At 37.5% G+C, this 19,788-nt stretch overlaps 1 long non-coding RNA gene across 1 annotated transcript; it reads left to right on the top strand.

Annotated features, from left to right (window-relative positions):
- Nucleotides 1–11,601: 11,601 nt before the first annotated feature.
- LOC137162894 (uncharacterized) lies at nucleotides 11,602–17,773 on the top strand. The gene is made up of 4 exons (XR_010922553.1): nucleotides 11,602–11,692; nucleotides 12,803–12,835; nucleotides 16,510–16,529; nucleotides 17,232–17,773. It is a non-coding gene; the product is annotated as an uncharacterized lncRNA (long non-coding RNA).
- Nucleotides 17,774–19,788: the final 2,015 nt, after the last annotated feature.

Here is a 19,788-nt window from a genome sequence, read left to right as displayed (position 1 = left end):
CAATTATTAGCCATTTTTACTCCTTTCAGGTGTCCATGCATTATCACCAGACATAGATGAAACAATTTCTGCATGGTTTTGCTGAGCAGTAGTCTGTGCCACCGTGTGCCTGTGCACCAGCATATTTTAAAAATACTAGTAAGTAACTTAGTAGTCCAACTTGGCTCTTAGGTTCAGAGGCTTTCTTTGATAGCTTCATTTCTTCTCCAGTGTCCCAGCAGCTATAAGGTTGAGTGTCTGAGATACTGAAAACTGTATAAAATAGGTTTTTAGTCAATATAAAAATAACTTGACTATTCATTAATTTTAGGACAAATAATTTTTAACAAATAATTTCAACATAATTAAGAAAATAAGTGAATAATAGTACTTCCTGCCAAAATTTTCAACCTAATAGTTTCCCATGCAAGCAACACATTATTTATGGCAGTAAAAACCAAGCTCCTTTCCCAGTTTTATAAATTGTAAACAAATGTACTCATTAAATATATGAGCATATTTTCCCTTTCAGAGAACTAGCTCTACTGCATTTTAATAATTAAAATCATATTAAATATACATAAACTTGAAATGTGATCTGTGTAGTGAAGACAAGTTTTAACCACCCATCTGTGAACTATATGGATGTTAGTATTCATCACCTTTTCTCTATCACAGTAATTTCAGATTTGAAATACTCTTGTACCATATATTTATCATTTCTGAGCAGTTAAGATCATGACAGACAAGATTTTTTGTACATTTTCATATTCATATTATCATAAATCCTTACTATAAATGGAGATGTATTCAGTGTGTTTTTTCTAGTTATGTTACTTTTTTAATCCAGGAGAACTGGACTGTGACTCAAGAGAGCAGGTCTTTGGCCTCTTGCATGATCTTGGGCATGTTATTTAGTCTTCCTGTATCTACATTTCTCTCTCTATAAAAAGTGGATAAGGATACTGATATCCTTTTTTGAGCGCTTTCAATACAGATAAGAAGTGCTATATAATCATTAAGATTCAATATATATAATAGAGCGAACATTAGAACAGAAAGTAGAGTTGGGGGAAATTGTTCATCCAAAACTTTCAGCCAAAAATGCACATTTACCAACAGAGAGACAATATGCAAAGTCATGTCAATTTCATCAAATTGTTTGTGAAACAAACAAAAAAAAAATCAGAAAATATCAAAACATTTCTGCATTTTCAAAATGAAATATTTTGTTTTTGGTTTGAATTGACTTTTCAATTAGAAATTTCCTTCCATTTTATTTTAAAAATGCAAAAAAAAAAAAAATTATAAATGCTTGAAATCAAAACAAAATAGTTTGTTCAGCTTGAAACAGTTGTTTCCAGCTTTCTGATTTGCAAAAAAATTGGAAAAAAAAAAACTGGGTTTGGTTCAATCCAAAACAATTTCTTTTCCCAATAATTCAGAATTCCAATCCAATCCAAAAAATCCATTATTCACACAGCTCTACTGGAAAGTAAATGAAAGAATGATAGAGTTAACATCTAATTGTTTTTCTTATATGAGTAACATAACAGGATAGGTACCTTCCAGGGTTTAAAAAAATCCTTTAAAACATAAAACAGTGAATAATTCCGAAAATAAAATCATTAATTAAATCAGTGCATTGTGCAATGTTTTTTTTTCTAATAAAAAGCATCCTTTCTATCTTTCAAAGTTAAAACCAGAACTTTAAATTTGATCCATACACAAACAGACAGCTAAGTGTGTAAGAGTGGGTAAGCACAACCTCCTGTGTTTATTACCAGCCATGCAATATTTACAGCTGACGGAAAAAAAATCAACTTTTTTGATATCCCTAGTGGATAATATTACAGTAACATATCTGAAAAGTTTTTTTTAGTAATAACTTGACCCTAATACATTACTGTGAATTAAAACAATTATAGTGTAACTCCACTGTAATCAATAGATTTGCACTTCTATAGAATAGGATTACCAAAGTGATGTACAGAACCTATTGTTTTTAAAATTAGGTGGATTTGTTTGCTTGTTTAAATAAAGACACAGGCCAACTCCTCTGCTGGGAATTTCTTCAATGGAGCTGTCTCATTATAAATCAGAGAATTTGTCCCTCACAGGTATGTTCTTTTTACCAGACATTTCCATTCATATTCAAGCACACCTAATTAGGGGACAGTAGTGTCAGAATGATTATAGCACATTACTATATATTAGGGCTTGTTGAAAAAATTCCATCAAACTTTTTTTTTGACAGAGTACTAGACTTTCAACAAAAATTATTTTTGTAAAAAAATGTCTGTTTTCCATGGAAAATGTTGTGGTTTCTATCAAAAATAAAAATCCATAATACAAAAAAAAAAAAAAAAAAAAAAAATTCAGATATCATGCCATGGTGTTGCAGTTGCATGTCCCCATTCTCCTTTATGGGATGAGCACTGCAGCCAGACTTCATCTTCCACCCTTCCTTCACCAAGAGTAGAGACCATGGTGCATCAAGAAAGATATCGGTCTGAGCAGGGAACCCATTCTATAGAGAAGAACTCATGATCCTAAACCACAAACCCCATGATGCACTGCAGCAGCATTTCAGAATTTAATATATTTTGTAGGTTTTTTGCCAAAATAATTTTTTGAATTTTGATTTTTTGCAGAAACTTTCCACTGAGGGTGGAAGGAATGTGAACAACCAGCTCTACTATATATATGTGCATTTGTAAGGTTATGTCAGGTCCCTTTCTCATTAAAACCAAACACTCTGCATAGAGCCCTCCTGTCCACTGAAGAGCTGTGTTACATGTATTCTTCTGTAGATTAATTACTGCAGAATTTATGTTTATTTGTCTATTGGCACCCATGAGTCATCTCGTATAACTGCTTTTCTTTTGCTGTTTTTAGTGATCTTTCAAATGGTGATTAAGTTCCCTGTGTTCATAATTTATAATATAATTTGATTCATAAAAGCCCTGCATAGCTCCTACCTGTTTTTTTGTTTCTTTGTTTTAAGAATATTTTTCTGCAGAGACACCATGCTGCTATAGGAAGGCTATACCTGTTACTTGTTAGTGCTGACACAATACAGTATTTTGCTTCATTACTAATTCACATGTTCTGTGAATTGACTAGGTCATAGCAACTGAAGCTGCTTCTCTCTATATTACATTACCTGATTCTGTGGTGAGAGTTCAGACACTTCTCCACCCATGCACCCCAACTTGCTGTGCCATCATGCTCCAAGACAGTTTGTTTTGTCAAGCATTTTATAACCTGTGAGTGGATCACATTATAGTGCCACTTCCTAGTTGTCTGTCTTTATGAACTCTTGTTGCTGCATATTTTTACATCCTCCTTATCTCAGGAAGTTGGTGCTGGCTGGTGCCCTTTTTGCAAAACTGGATCTTGCTGGAGCCCTGAAAAAAATGAAGGGGGTTTCACCATCTTGTCAATATTCATGTGAATCCTGACAGAATATCAGGCATGGATGGACGGGGTGCTCTATGGTCAGATAATTGGCTTGCTGACTGACAGTCCGATATGGAAGATGAAGATGTTTCATGAAGCCAGTTTTAAAGCTGATATTTATGGCTAATTTTTGCTTAAAGAAATGATCCTTGAGGTATTAGGTGGTTAATTATGATTAAGGAGAAATTGGTACTTCTTCTCAATGTGAAGTCAAAGCTGGATATATTTATTACTCAGAGATTTATTGAACTTCATTTCTGCTGACAAGAAAAATATTAAATCCCTGGATTAATACATTCTCTCATTTCCTTCTAGGCATTGATTGATCTCAATGATTTGTATACTCTCATATTCTGGTTTATTTCCTGCTGTTTGTACATCCATGCCACGATGTACTTCATAATCTATTCTTCCAGTGGCTCATTTTCTCCATTTCTAAATTGGAGGCAGTTAATATTTACTCACTATGGCAATATGACATGCGGACACCTGGATTCCACAGGATTTGGGGGACATACCCAGAAACGTTGCCACCAGGCAACAATTCCCTCATTTATTTCCTCCTCTGCCCAGAAATGAAAATATATGGAACAAGATAGATACCCATTGCAGAGTGATCCTCTGTCTTAGTATAGGCACCTCCTCCTAGAGGCACCTCTGAACTTAATTGGGAGTATTTCAGTTGGGAAGATCCCAGGTGCTGCCATTCAGCCTTGGAGACTGCATGTCCATGATGCCTTGTGGAAGAGAGAGATTTCCATTTCTAGCGACGCAGAGAGAGTATACATTTGGCTCCATTTTGGTGGGACTCTGAGATCCTAGTCAGGGGAGTGGAAATTGCTTTATGGTGATCTGTCGAAGCCTGGAGCTGCCGTTAGAAATCCAGAAGATACTGCTGAGAAACTGCTGGTGCTTGGAGGCTGTTGCTGGGCTTCACTGGAGCCAGGGCAGATACCTTTGCTGTGACCAGTGTGGCGAAGGAGGCCTGTTCTGCCCCTTCACGGGTCCTGCGCCCTTTTTGGCTACACTGGTGATATGGCTGGGTGGGAGCAGGGGGGTCTAGACTCTGTTGCCTCGGCTGCACTGCTTTACTGATCCAACAGAGAGCTGTCCCCAGCTTCCAGATTTTCAAGTTCACTCAAACAAGTAAGTGTCTAGAACTCGGAAATCCAGAGAAGTACACACACAAGGGAGGGGTAAATGGTGCCAGTGTAAATGTAAGTTGTTTAAGTTTAATTGATTTATTGAGGTGCTTCCTACTGATTTACAATGTTTGTGACATTTTAATTAATCTCAGTCTGTTACATCATGTTTTTCTAAATTGTTAAGTAAAGGTGGGTGAACTCTAATTTAGATTTATATTGGTACTTTTCAGTTAAACACTTTGAGGGGATTAGCTCAGGTTTTTTCCTAGAGGCTCCCCAGGCATTCTACTGAGTGTGTACATGGCCCAGCCAGGTAGAGGCACCACCAATGTTAATTTCCTTTATAAATAAAAGGGTTGCAGCAGAGGGGTGGATAGAGGGTTCCCACCTACCCAACATCACCACTGGAGTAGTCAGGCTTGTATTGTCGACGACATCAAGCCGCCCAGCACACAGGTGAGTGTTACTTGCTTCCCGGCAACCCAGGAAGGAAAGCAGGGGTTACATTAGGCTTCTCCTATCCATTTTTCTGAAGAGCAGGGAGATCTGGCCCTGTATTAGAATTATTAATTCTCATCTCCATCCTATGACCAACTTCTAGCAGTTTGCATTGTTTACCTTCGAGGGATTCAGACAGGTCAAACTGAGCCTCAAACATAGGCTTTTGTAAGAGTTTATTTTTACCAAATATTTAGGCCAAGATAAATGTTTTGCAAGATTTTTTCCCCCCTTGGCAAGAGGAATTAAAAAAAAAATCCTTTACAGGTTTTGAAACCCAGTTTGCACCACTGTGCTAATGCAAAAATAAAGAAACAAATAAACAAAACACCCCTGCATTTGAAAAGCACTGGAAACTGACAAACTATAAACTAAAGTGAAAATAAGATGACTATTTATTGTCCAACATCATTCATTTTTTTATCTAGTGTGCAAGGAGGCATTTTTAGCAACCAACTAGGTGCCCAAGACACTTCCAATTATTGGGATGGACTACCAATTATTCTGCTTGCTACTTTTAGGCCTCTGTAGACATAACTAGACAAACCAGGAATGTGGGGGGAAAATCAGACAGTGAACATGTGAAGTGCGCCTGACTATTTGTTCTCACTCTCTGAATATGCTGGGGCAAATGTCTGTTAAAAAAGAGGAACTCTGGATATATTTTAGAATTGTTGTTTTATGGCTAGCGATCTTATATTCTGCCAATATTGATAGAACAAATTTGAATGGGCTGGGCAAAATAAAAATATGAAGTTTCCAGTAAAAGAACAGAAACAACTTTTCTCAAAGTCACACTGCAAAAGAGTGCTCGAGAATGGTGAGAAACTGAATTGGCTAGTTTACTCAAAATCAATGACAAAGTATTCTGTTTTTGTTGAAAAATGTTTGACAAGAATGCCAAATCATTGCTTGTGCTTTCTGGATACAATTACTGGCATAACTTAGTGGATGCTTTGAAGCAACATGAAATGTAAGCCAGCCATTTTACGGCCTACTCCAAATGGATGGAGGTTGAGTCCAGGCTCAAGCTGAATAAATGCAATAGATCAAATGCATTATCAATGTAGAAACTTAGCATTGAAGGAACGTGCTCAAGCATCTGATCTCAGTTACCCTCGTCCTTGCAAAGAATAATTTGGCTTTCTAGGGCTCATTGGATAAGTTGTTCACTGAACATAATGGTAATTTCCTCGGTTTGGTAGAGCTCCGTGGGAAATACAATGATGTCACGCATGAGCACCTACACTGAATAGTTCATAAAGAAGCTATGGATCATTACTGCAGCAATACAATTGAAAATGAATTGATTGACCTTATGGTAAGAAAGGTGTTTGATAACACATTGATGTGGCTCGGCAAAGTGAAGTACTACGCTGTAATAATTGACTGCACTCCTGACATTAGTTACAGTGAAAAGATGTCATTTACAGCAGCGGTTCTCAACCCCGCCGCTGCCAAAAGTCCCCCCCACCTCCGCGAAACCCTGCCACCGAAAAGGGACAAACGGCAGCAGGGTTTCGGCGGAGGGCATTGTTTCCCCCATGTAACCCCACCGCCACCAAAAGTCCCCCCCCCCTGCCGCCACCGCGAAACCCCACTGCTGCCGAAAGTCCCTCCCCCTGCCCCCTTTTTTTCCCGAGTACCACTCGGGAAAAAAAGGTTGAGAACCGCTGATTTACAGTAAGATTTGTTGATGATGAGGATGGCTCTACTGGAACAGACCTAACAGAACTCTTTATGAATGAGACTAAAATAAAGCTTCAGGACTGCCGCAGCCAAGGCTACACGACTGTGAACATAAATGCAACAGTAGCATCCAGGCAAGGATCCTTACACTGAATCCAAGAGTTTCATTTTTTGTGGCTGCCATTCTCTCAACCTGGTTGTGTCAGCTGTGGTGTCATCTTCTTTAGATTTAGAATCTCTTTGAAGTACTGCAAATTATATGCATCCTGTTTTCAGCATCAACTATCAGATGGAAGATCTTCACAGACAACATTACAAATCTGACGGTGAAGCTGCTAAGTGACACTCACTGGGAGAACCACATTGAGAGCATCAGGCCAGTGAGGTGCCAAGTGACTGAGGTTTACGACACCCTGATGGAACTGGCACTGTCACATAAAGCCAAGGATGGAATCTGATCCGAGGTGTAAAACCTGGTAAACCAGATGACTGACTTCAGATTTCTGGTCCCCTCTATATTTGGTATGATATCCTGTTCCAAATAAACTTTGTAAGCAAGGCATGACAAACTCAGTCAATGGACATCACAACTGCTACTAGCTTGATGAGAAACTGCCTTGATTTCATTGTGGCCTACAGAGGCAACAGATTTGAAGATGCCATCACTGCTGCCAAATAAATGATGGAAATCTTAGGAGTTAAGCCTCTCTTCAAGGAAACTCGTATTCATCGAAAGAAGAGGCAGTTTGGTTACAAGGGCAGAGATGAGGTGCTGGGAAGCTTGGAAGAAAAATTCAGGAGGGTTTTTTTTGTCTTGCTCATTGACACTGCTCCAGTGTCCATCGAAGAAAGGTTTGGAAAAATGAAGCACTACAAAAAGACCTGGGTTTTTTTGGATGACCTTAGTAAGTTGCCAGTGGACAGGAAAACATTCTTGAACCATTCACCAGATGCTGACACATGAGGAAACACATGATAAACACCTCTATGTCAAATGGGATAATATCCATCACATTTTGCCATATGGAAAGCACTCTCCACTCCAAGTTCTCCAATTCATTCATGATGCAGAGCTGAAGGAAACTTTTTCCTAATGTATGGATATCTTTGAGGATTCTGCTCACACTGCCAGTCACAGTCGTGAGTGGTGAGTGGAGCTTTTTGAAGTTCAGGCTCATTAAAGCATAACTTCAGTAAATGATGGCCAATGAGAGACTGACATCACTTGCTGTTTTATCACTTGAAAACGCCATTTGCCAGTCTTTGGATCTCTCAGATGCTGTGCTTCAATTTGCAAGGGCAAAGGAGAGAAAAGTGACTCTTTTGAACTGAAGGATTAAGGTTAACATTCTAAGGCTGTCCTCCACTCTAACACTATTTATTTAATACTAGTCCACCCAATGATTGTACATAGTTCAATTTCTTGATATTAGTACATTTCAGTTATTCTTAAAATTAAAAAGTTTCTATAAGCTTAGAAGACATGATTTTTTTTTATTTGCTTATATATGACATGAATAAATATAGATTTACAGATCCTAGTAAATGCAAATTTATCATCTTATATTAGCGTCTTATACATTTATATCTTATACAGATCCTAGTAGATGCAAATTTATCATCTTATATGACAGGAATAAATCATGCATGCAAATCTTGCACCAAAGTCATGAAATGAGCTACAAATGCAATAAAAAATAAGGTATTCAAAAGTTTAACAGATGGAATGGAGGAGGGTGCCGAAGGCGCTCCTCTTCTGAGGTGCCGTTTGGTCTAGGGCCAGCCATGTAGGCTGGAGCTGTAAAACCTGACCAAGTAAAGTTCACCCAAGTTTCCATGAACAGTCCAATTTGTGTGCAGATTGCAAGCTACAAATTCATAAAATGCTTTGTGTTCCTGTTGATGAAAAATCCAGTGAATGCATTCCCATGAATACAAATTCTCACGATCCGAGTCACAGCACGTTGTGAATTCATAGGTATTTCCAATTTGGTTGCTTTAGTTTGCAGGATCTCTTTTGTAGCCAACAACTTATTGAATCTGACTTGTGCATTGCACTCAGTCATGTGACTGAAGAGAACAAGTCCAAGTTTTATACAATAATAAGAGAGGCAATAAAGCCTTTCTCCACAGGCAGGAAACCACAGATGTTTCTGAGGATAAAATGAGTTTCAGTGACAGAACATAAGTGGATAATGTAAAAATAAAGCAATGGGAACCAAAGGAAAAATGAGGACATTCCACAGACATGAAGATGGTTTTACATGTAATTGAACTGCTTAATTCAACTACCATTCAGCTAGTATAGAAAAACATTAAACAAATGAGAGACAGGCCTATATGATATGATCATTGACACTGTGGCGGATGAAATGTATTGGCTATTAAAGGTTCTCTCCTTCTAACCTCATGCTCTCCAGTTGTTTGGGGAATAATACATTTCAGTCTGATGACACAAAAAGGAGATATCAGTGAAAAATAAATACCTTATCTCTTGTAAAGGTGGAAAATATGTTCATTTTATATGTGAAAACACAAGTCAGATAATTCCTAAAGGAAATACTGAAGATAATAAATGTATCAGGGTGCTGTCTCCTAGAATCACTCAAATGTAATGTCTGGGAGTAGGCAGTGATGAAAGCACATACAATGTTCTGATGGGGTGGCAATACTGAAAATTCATTAATCTTATAGAGATGTCTACAGTGCAAAAAAACAAAACAAAACTTGGCATTGAGTCTCAGCGCCCAAGTCAATTGATTTAGGCTTGCTGGGCTGAGGATGTGGGCTAAAAATTGCACTGTAGATGCTCAGGCTCACATGGTTTCAGAGATTGGGCTTCAGCCAGAAAATGAACATTGCAGTTTTTAGCCCTGCAGCCTAAGACCCACGAGCCCAATTCAGCTGACCCAGGCTAGTTGTGAATGTGCTGCATTTATTATTGCAGTGTAGATGTACCTATAGATGTTTTGAGACACAGTCCTGGTAATAGAAAGTTGGGGGAGTATGTTGGCGTCAACTCTCCTGGTTGTAGCTATGGATCTGGTAGTAAGTTTTGGTTTTTTTTTGTTTATTTCTAGTTTTTGTTTTGTGTTTGTTCAGCTAGACCAGAGAAAATAAGAGAAATGCAGCAGCCTTTTTTTTTTTTTTTTTTTTTTTTGGGGGGGGGGGGGGGGGGGGTAAACAGGTGAAAATATTATTTGAATTACTGTTGTGTCTGGGAGCCCTAGTCATGGACGACTACCCCATTGTGCTATATGCTGTATAAACACAGGACACATACAGAGTCCCTACCCCAAGCCGCTTCAATCTAAATATATGACAAGAAACAACATATGGATACAGACAGGAATACAAGGAAACAATTAGCTAGATTGATCACATGGCTTAGCCACTAGGGGGTAGTGGACATGTAATCTATCACAACAAAACTTAAATTCTAAATAGCACATGAAAACCAGAAATATACTGTGACTATTCTATAAAGAAAAAAAAAAACAGAAAACTTTTATAGACTGTTTGTGGGCAGAACCAAAAATAAGAACAAACCAATCACATGCCAATATGAATCATGCTGAAAAATATCTGTTTCTGCCTTGTCCCATTCTATCATCAAAATTGAGATTGTCATGTGCATAAAGTTGTGCTTTTGACATTTGTCTCAGTATAGTAACTTGCTGTCAGACTTAAACTAGATAAGAAATTAATTGGCTAAGTATTGTTTTTAAATCTATTGAGAAGTGACTGCTATGTATTTGAGCTACAGTAGCTTGATATATGAGAAAGTGTTATTTTTTCCTAAGGCAGTAGTTGTTTTGCCATCTTAATAATTTTAAAATAGTATATAGATATTAGAACTCAGTGACATTTTTTGTTGGTGTATATATATACCCTCTATCTACTGACTATTATCATTATGCTCTTTTTGAAAGAGATTTCCTGGAAATAACTTGCCCTGACATTGGCAATTTTTTATATATGTTTTTGACAAATAAATCTGCTTAAGTCATAATTATCTTGTCTGCAGAGTCCAACAGGGGAATCAGAAGTTGATCATATACATTTGTTTAGTGTGTCACAATGTAATGGTTAGTTTAAAGAGTTTGAAGGGTTACAAGTTATTCGGAGGCCTTAAGAAGCAAAAATACTCAAGTTGCTACAAATTTAGATTTCATTCTTTACATCACTAGTAGTTTTTCATTAACATTGGAAATTTAGTTTAGGACACAAGGTAAATATGTTTAGTTAAAGAAAGGAAACATATTATTAATTCTGGATACAACTGCCTAGCTCATTAATTTAAGAATCGTTGGATTTAAAACTCTTTTTTGCTTGATTGAGACTCAAATTACAATTTTATCTCTCACATCTGCCACATTATAAGGATTTGTACATAAAATATAGTTTACTATTCTGTATGTGACCATGTATGGGAACGGAAGATGATGAGAAAGATTTCTTAGATTGTAAGACCTTCAGGGCAGTGATCATGCCTTCAGGGGGAAAGTAGCCCTTGCACAGGGAACAAATACTTTTGCATTGTCTCCACACAGTGGATGATCAGGGATACTTTTGTTGAGAAATTGAGGTAGCCTCACCCTGATACAATAATAAAAAATAAAATCAGGGATTTGAGCAGCATGGTATGTTAGGGATGGGGGAGTGGTAACCTATAAGGGAAAACATTCCTTTGGGGTCAGAGGCCTGCAGCTGGCTGGCTAATTAGCCCCACCTGCTGTTGCTGGGAAAAGATTGCAAATGTAATTGGCTGATTGTCATAAAGAGGAGGAGCAGGAAATGGAAGGTGGTCTGTAATACCTATCCAGGGCTTGATCAACTTCTGGGGGGAGTGGCTCCAAGAAACAGATGGACAGAAGGGAGACTGGGGAAAGTTGTTATCACAAACATTTGTCTCTGCGGTAAGAACTAGGAACCTTTGGAATGATGAACTTGGGGGTGAGGGATGAACTTGGGGGTGAGGGATGTAACTTGTACAGACTTTGAAGCTTTGATCAGGTTTTTGTTAAGAAGGCTTGAAATAAAAGCCACAGCAATTAATCTGTCTGGAAACTACCTACCCTGATTCTGTGAGTGGGTTTCAAGCAGAATTTCTCTAGGAAGGAGACTTAGGAGGCACAAATCTGGGTGCAGCTGGAAGAGGGTGCTATAAGGTAGGTCTTAACCCTTTATAGGTAAGTTTATCTACACAGCAGAGACTGTCAGGCTGACAAGAAAATGATTAGAGAGGAGACTGGATTACTAGAAAAGTAAGTTTTTCTTTGTTTCTCCCTTGTTAGCCAATATCCTATTTTTTAGATGGCTTTTGTTAAGCTGTTATGAACCAAACTCCCAGAATTTCTCACACTTATGCTGAGCTTCACAGTGGAATTTTATTAAGAGGTAAAATCTGTGTAACTCCAGTTCCATATACATGCAGGAACTGTCAGAAAACAAATGGATGTTTTGTTAAGGTTTGTCCAAGTTAATGTACTGAGTATGGTCAGTGCAAATGTCAGGGATAATTGTTACAGGTGTCAAATATTTGGTCAAAATGTTCTTTGTACCTTGAAATGCAGGTATGGAGATTAGGTAAGAAAAAGGATGTAAGGTATGTGCTAATTAGGTGGAATTTTGGGGGAATTTTCTGCCTGGTAAGCAAGGAGTTTATAACCTGGAGTTCATATTCTTTTGAACAGATTGAGCTGCTCCACAGATAGGTATGCATTGCCTTTCTATTTGGATTGATCTATCTTTGATCAGTAAAAACTGACTGGGATGAGTTATCTGATGTCTCATTCATCTACAGTAGAACCTGAGAGTTACGAACACCTCGGGAATAGAGGTTGTTTGTAACTCTGAACAAAACATGATGGTGGTTCTTTCAAAAGTTTACAACTGAACTTTAACTTAATACAGCTTTGGAACAGTACTATGCAGAAAAAAATGCTGCTTTCCCTTTATTTTTTTTAGTAGTTTGTTTAACATTGTACTGTACTGTATTTGCTTTCTCTCTCGCTCTCTTTCTGCAGCTGCCTGATTGTGTACTTCTGGCTCAAAATGAGGTTTGTGGTTGACTGGTCAGTTCGTAACTCTGGTGTTTGTAACTCTGAGGTTCTACTGTATAATCTAATCCCTTAACACTCTAAGCTATGGGAAGCCTACCACACTTGGCTTTGCTGACTATTCAGATGAGGTATGCTATGCAAAGTGTTATTTTTATTTTACTTCCATTTTCTCTCCATTTTTAATGTCTTGTTATTAAGAAAACTACTGTAATGGTCATTTCACACAGACTGCCCCAAAAGAGAGACTCCCTCAAAATCTGGAGAGATGTTAAAAGCTGAGGTGTTTCTGAAACTTAACGCCCCCCCACACACACGCTCATAAAATCAGTGAAATGGGGAATGGACAGAGGTGTCTTCTTCCAATAATGTGAGTAAGTAATTTTAAACAGTTGGATGTCAAGTAATTTTATTCTAAAATTACTAATATTTAGTTTTGAGAAACAAGAAATAGTAGGCCAGCTCTTACTAATTGTTTCTCTTACTGCCAATTCAGGGGTTGGACTCCTGTTATTTTAGTCACTGGCCGTTTTACATACCTTATGGGACACCATAATCAAAAATAAACTAAATAATCACAATTATTAACCATGCTATTTAATTATTAAAAGAAAACACTAAACACTACAAGTGACAGAATACAAATGATAAACTGTTTATTTCAGTTTCAGTCCTTTCTATATGCCTCTCTATGGAATGTTTTTAATAGAGGTTATACCTTTGAAAGTAGACTGCTGTTGGGGCATTTTTCATCTGTTAAGTTAAAGAGTGTATGTCTCCCAATTTATTGTGAGCCCATCTTAGTAACTTCTAGAAATTTGAACTACTTATAATTGAGCTAAAGAAATTGTTTGTGGGAAGTTGGGTCCTCTTTCATATATCGTTGATAAACTAAAAAGTTTATAATTTGGTGAAGTAAGCACTCTTAATTAAATCTTATGAAATAAAAAAATTGAATCCATTACTTAGAAGAAGTCATTTAAGGAGCTCTCAGATAGGCCAATTACAAACATTAAAAATATTAAATCCAACTATTGCTCTGTTTACCAATGTTTATCTCTCTCGTATCCAGGAATACAAGGTCTAACAACTTTGTGATTAACAGGGAAAACTGTTGGTGTCGTAACTTAAATATCATTTCCATATCATAGTAAAATCATTACAAGAGTTTTAAATCTAATTCCCTGGCAGTGTGATAGTGAATTTACTCTCACCAATCCATGGTGGTGTGGGGGGAGGTTGACTTGGGCTGGTGGGTTGTTTTTGTTTTTGTTTTTGTTGTGTCTTCTCTATTTTTCTAACTGTTATTGCTTGTAGAGATGGACAAGATACATTGAGTGCTGGCTGTTTAATCAGGACAGCAGAGGAAGTGTATTTGTAAAAGGACCTCACTTCAGAGTTTTTATACTCTCCTTCCTATTTTGATGAAACTATAGGAAAACACATCCTTTTCAGGCTTGTTTGACACAACCAACTTGAATCTTTCTTTCTTTGGCTCGGTATGTCATGGGTTGTCCTTAGGAATATGTATTTTGTTAATTCTTTTTTTTAAGTTATGTTGCCTTTGTCTTTGTGTGAGATTCACAGACCATCTTTAAAGATAGAGTTTTGGCTCTCTTATTTTATAATCTACTTCTGAGATTTCTCTAGTTTTATTAGAGTTCAATAGGAAATGAACTCTTTAAGGAGTCCAACCACTCCTGTTCTTTATAGAAAGCTTTTTAGTTCTCAAAACAACCTTTTAAAAAATTCAATAATTCTTTAAGCATCTTTACCATCAATAGTTATGAAAGAAGCTGTGGAGTCTTAATTTTTTTTCTTTCTGAGTTGAGTGACCACTGTCACTAATTAATTCCCCATTAATATAAATATTCTATATTTAAATGAGTCCTAGATTAAAAATTAGGTTACCAGATCATTAGATTCCATGTTGGTACACAAAGGATTTTACTATTTACATAGCAATTATATTAGAAAATTAAACTAGGATGCTTTGTAGTTAATTAAAATACTTCCAAATATGCTATTCAAGATTATTTGCCCTGTCAACAGTTCTGAAATAAACTCAGGTTTAAAACATTTCCAACTATGTTTTTTCCTAGAGGCTTTTCCTAATGACTTAGAGTAATTATACAATTATTTTCAAGAATGCCATTTCTAGAATTCTTTGTGAGTTTACTCAGTAATTTTTTGGGAGAGACTTTGAAAGCCCAGTTTACACCTGTTTATGCTCTGATAACAGAACCCTACATCCCTTTCCACAATCAGCTAAGGATTATAGTCATATCAAAGTGGTACAAAGGGAGGTGTCCTGCTTTAGATAAAACACTTTTTGGTTGGTTTGTCTCTGAGGTGACAGTAATTTTTGCTTCTATTTTAATGAATGACTATTGCAAGAACAATACTTGTTCACACCCTGATACACATTTCTGAAGTTTTAAGGAAAATAATGCACTTAATTCCTCTTTACCTATTACTTCGCATGAATGTGATTAGATAGAGACACCCATAAGAATGTGGCTCCTGGTTTTACTACTTATGTCCCAAAACTGATTATACAGAAGATCTAAGTTTACTTTTCCCATGTCATCAGTGTCTGTTTGTCACTAAAATCACTAGCTTACCCTTAAATAAGTGAGATCCTCAACCTAAACTAGCATTGGGCAAGCAGTATATCATGTGATCTTTGGGTACTATAACTGATAAAAGCACCTTATATCTATCACCTTTTATCACTTGTAACCCCACTTTCCATCATTACTATTATATTTCCCTTCTGATTGATTCTGAATAGGAATCTGGCTCAGCACCAGTATGCCAACTGATTTCTCAACTCTGTTAACCACTGATTCATCCATTTCAATCAGCATTTAGAACTGGTTGGGAGGATCTATGGGCCTGTGCTCTTGAGGACTCATTCTAATTATTCCTCTGAGATTTCAGACACATACCTGTGCTCTCTTAGATTGAGCAAGGGGCTGACAAGTAAAGATTTCTCACTTTTTTTCCAAATTTGCCATTTACTTGATTATGACTTTGGACAAATCGTAGCTTCCTTGAGCCTGATCAAATGTCTATTACAGTAAATGGAAGGACTCATACTATTTTTTATGGTCGTTTGGTCAAGCTCTCTTTGCCTCAGTTTTACCAGTTGCATATTTGGGATAATGTTTACCCAGCTTTTTAAAATACTTTATCCTTTATGGACGAAGAGTGCTAAGTAATACTTAATAGATTATATGATCTGTATCCAGTTGTGCTTGGAATGCCATTAACTCACTCACTCTTTTTGAAGACATACATCTAGACATTTAGGATTTAGATCACAATCTTGCAAAGTGCATGTGTAACTTCAAGTACTTATTCCTACACACAACATAGGAATACTCAAGTGCTATGGTGGATCAGGACCTTGGTGTGATGGGACCAATAAAATGTACTTTTGTTTTGGTCCATCAAGAATAGCATTTGTGAAACATCATGGGCTAATGTTGTTTAACTATAGGCCATAACAGCCTTGTGTGGCTCTTGTACCTTTTACAGCAGATTGTTTATGGCTAAGTGGTTAAGTGTCAGGGTCATATCTTGATCAGTTCTAGCCTAGATTTGTTATTCAGAAGACACATTGCAAAGCTCATCTTTTTTTTTTTTTTTTTTCCCATCTTTCACCTCAGGAGCAGATTGAGAGATGCAGGTATGTTGGCTCTTGTATAGTTAATTCAATGCATAGTTTAGGACTGTTGTTCTTTGGGGGGTTTTAAATATGAAAAGTCAGCTAAGGCAACTGGGAATAGGGGCTTACAAAAAAGTAAAATAAAAGGCATTAAATGGCACTACAGAGATTTCCCACAAGGATCTAGAACCTGTAATATGACCTTTCTATTATCTGGAACAGATCCTGTCCCTGGGTACTGATCCTGCAACCGACAAATTATCTTACTGAACTGCCAACTGTCATGTCAACAAATGTCAGCCCTGCTAGCTATAATCTTTTCAATGCTGTGTTACTCTGTATTATACTTTTTGCAATTTAACCAATGCACTAATATATTGCTAATATGAGGAGGGTGCCTTCTTCCACAGTATCAGATGAAAAATTGAGTTGGGCACTGTGAATATGCCAGAGAGTAGTCTGTGCAAAGCATATCACCCAGGGGGGTAACAAATTCAGTATGGGGAGTGGTGGTGTATTTACGAAAATCCAGCTGTTGCACCTCATTTAGTAAATATGGTTGCAATATTGACAGTAAAGAAGAATTATCTTCTCATACAGTTGGACTGGCATTGATTCTAATGTTCCCATTAGATATGGGGGGGGGGGGGAGAAGGGGGAAAATTATGCAGGCTATTGTATCATTTCCTCCATCTCATATTTTTCTTTTATTATCCTTTGCAGGGTAGTGGAACTTTCCTTATAGCTGCAGGAGTTAACAACAATATGCTGAGTCCTTTAGCTTATTCTGTACAATTCCCTCAAATTCAAGTTTGTTTTTGTTTTGAAGTATGTTACCATGCTGGGATCTTTTAATTGGTCTCAACTGGTAAACCAGGTAGTGAATTTACTTAACCTTTCACAGCTATAAGTAAATACTTTTCTTGTGCTTGCCTAGATCACCTGTTTGTATTACCTATGTTTGTTGAGTTCCTCAGTCTGTGTATAAAGTACTCTTTTGTGATGTGATGTCCTGTTTTGGGATTTACCTCACACTGACCTTCTCAGACTAAGTATATTTGCCAGGAATGTTAGAATGACATGCAGTGGTAGTTTCTATTTATTGCTACCTATGCTCAGTCTTATGTCAGAAGTTTGTGTCGTTTTGGGAGATCTTTTAGACTTTTTTGTAGCAACTCGTTGCTTAATTTTCATCAACAGGCCCCTTTGAAATTCTGTGGCTGTTGCTAATGTTTCCCATTCAAATGAGCTTTAAATATACTCACTTTTTTGTACACTTAATTCTGACTAAGTGATCAGTGTTTACAGTATGTCATGTGCCTTATCTTTCAACAGTACATCAGAGGACATTAACCGAGTAATCTTCATTATCATTGACAAGACCTGATGTAAGATAAAAAGCTACTAAAATTCCATGTTTATCAATTACGTAGATGTATTAGCGAAGTTATAGCTCTCTGAAGGGATATAGACACACATGCTCCTTTATTATTAACAGCTTTTTGTTTTTTACCTAACTTTTGCTAAGGGTTTGCCTACAAGGTAGGATAATGTGCTCTATTGGGGTACAATTTCTAAAATGCCATAACACATACCATGAAGACCCTACTTGTGAACTTTAAGGTGGAGATGTTTGAAATACTCCTACATCATGAAATGATAGCATTCATGATTCTGAGGAATGATTGGAGGAAAAACATCAAAATAATGACAATGGACTTCAAGAAAGCAGACTTAAGCAAACTCAGAATTGGTACGTAAGATCCTATGGAAAGCAAATCTAAGAAAAAACTTCAGGGGGGTTGGTATTTTTTAAAGAGATATTATTAAGGGTACAAGAGCAAACTATCCCAATGCACTAGAAAAATAGGATGCATGGTAAGAGACCACCCTGGCTTAATTAGGAGATATTCAGTGACTGAAACTCAAGAAGAGTTCTACAAAAAAATGGATACTAGGTCTAATTTCATATGAGGAATATATATTATTCTCCCTGGGCTGCCACCTTAGGGTGGTGGAGAAGCTTGCATGTACTAGTGACCCTAAGAGCAATGCTGTCAGGAGTCTTGCCCTCCTGGTAGGGTTACCCATGGCAGCAAGGTTGAAGGCGAGGTACCAGACAAAGTGCAGATCACACTGGCATAGCAAACATCTGAAGTAGGACTGCCTCTCAACCAGCTGCAAAGGCGGATGAAGGATACAATAGAAGAGAAACATCCGGTCATCTCGGATTTCCTTACCACCAGAAAAAGGTGCCTCTTCCACCAAGATCTGTCTGTCTGCTAATGCGCAATGGTTCCCCCACATTAAACTATTTGCAAGCAGGCTTCTTTCACAGGAAAACTTCTACCCCATTTCTATTCACAAAAGCCCTATGGTAATGGGTGAGTGGTGACAGGGACAGGTGAAGTGGTCACTGATTTTTCACAGCTAGACAGTTCCAGGAAAAATGCGAAGAACATCAGTAGCTGTATATTGCCTTTATTGATCTGACCAAAGCCTTTGGTTCTGTCAACTGTGAGGCTCTGTAGAAAATCATGTCAAAGATTGGTTGCCCAAGTAAACTTATCACCACTGTAAGACTCCATGACCAGATAACGGTCTCCATCCTACACAGTTGCTCTACTTCTGAGCCCATTGCCATCCTAATGGTGTAAAGCAAGGTTGTGTACTTGCATCCACTCTCTTTTCCATTTTCCTAGTAGCTCTAAAAATGTTAATCAAAGACTGTCTGCCACCGGGCATTGGCATCGAATATGGAAGCAATGGCAACCTCTTTAATGTCTCTTGCCTCTGTCAGAACTGAAGTAACATCGGCAATAATAACCAAACTCCAGTACACAGCTGATTGTGCTGTAGTTGCCACTCATTGGAGGATTTATAAACAGCCCTTAATTACTTCTCTGAAGCTTACAGAAGCCTAGGGCTAACTCTGAACATCAGCAAAACAAAAGTCCTCCACCTCCACCAAACAAAGAAGAGCTACATTGACAGAGAAGAACTTGAAAATGTAGAACATTTTGCCTACCTTGGTAGCCATATCTCACAGAGGGCAAATATAGATGTCAAAATTCAGCACAGAATCTGCTGTGCTAGCCTTGCCATTGGCAGACTGTCTTGCCAAGTGTTCAATAACCATGATACTTAGAGATATGCTAGACTCTTAGTTTACAAAGCAGTGGTAATTCCAATGCTCCTTTATGGCTGTGAGACTTGGGTAACCTACAGAAAACACTGGCAAAACCTGGAACATCAGCACTTTCTCCAGAATATCCTCAAC

The sequence above is a fragment of the Emydura macquarii genome, unplaced genomic scaffold, assembly GCF_026122565.2.
Source record: "Emydura macquarii macquarii isolate MOO-44397 ecotype Brisbane River unplaced genomic scaffold, CSIRO-AGI_Emac_v2 contig_2473, whole genome shotgun sequence".
Lineage (NCBI taxonomy): Eukaryota > Metazoa > Chordata > Testudines > Chelidae > Emydura > Emydura macquarii.
Note: the sequence above shows the minus strand (reverse complement) of the source record. Positions and strands in the feature narration are given on the sequence as shown.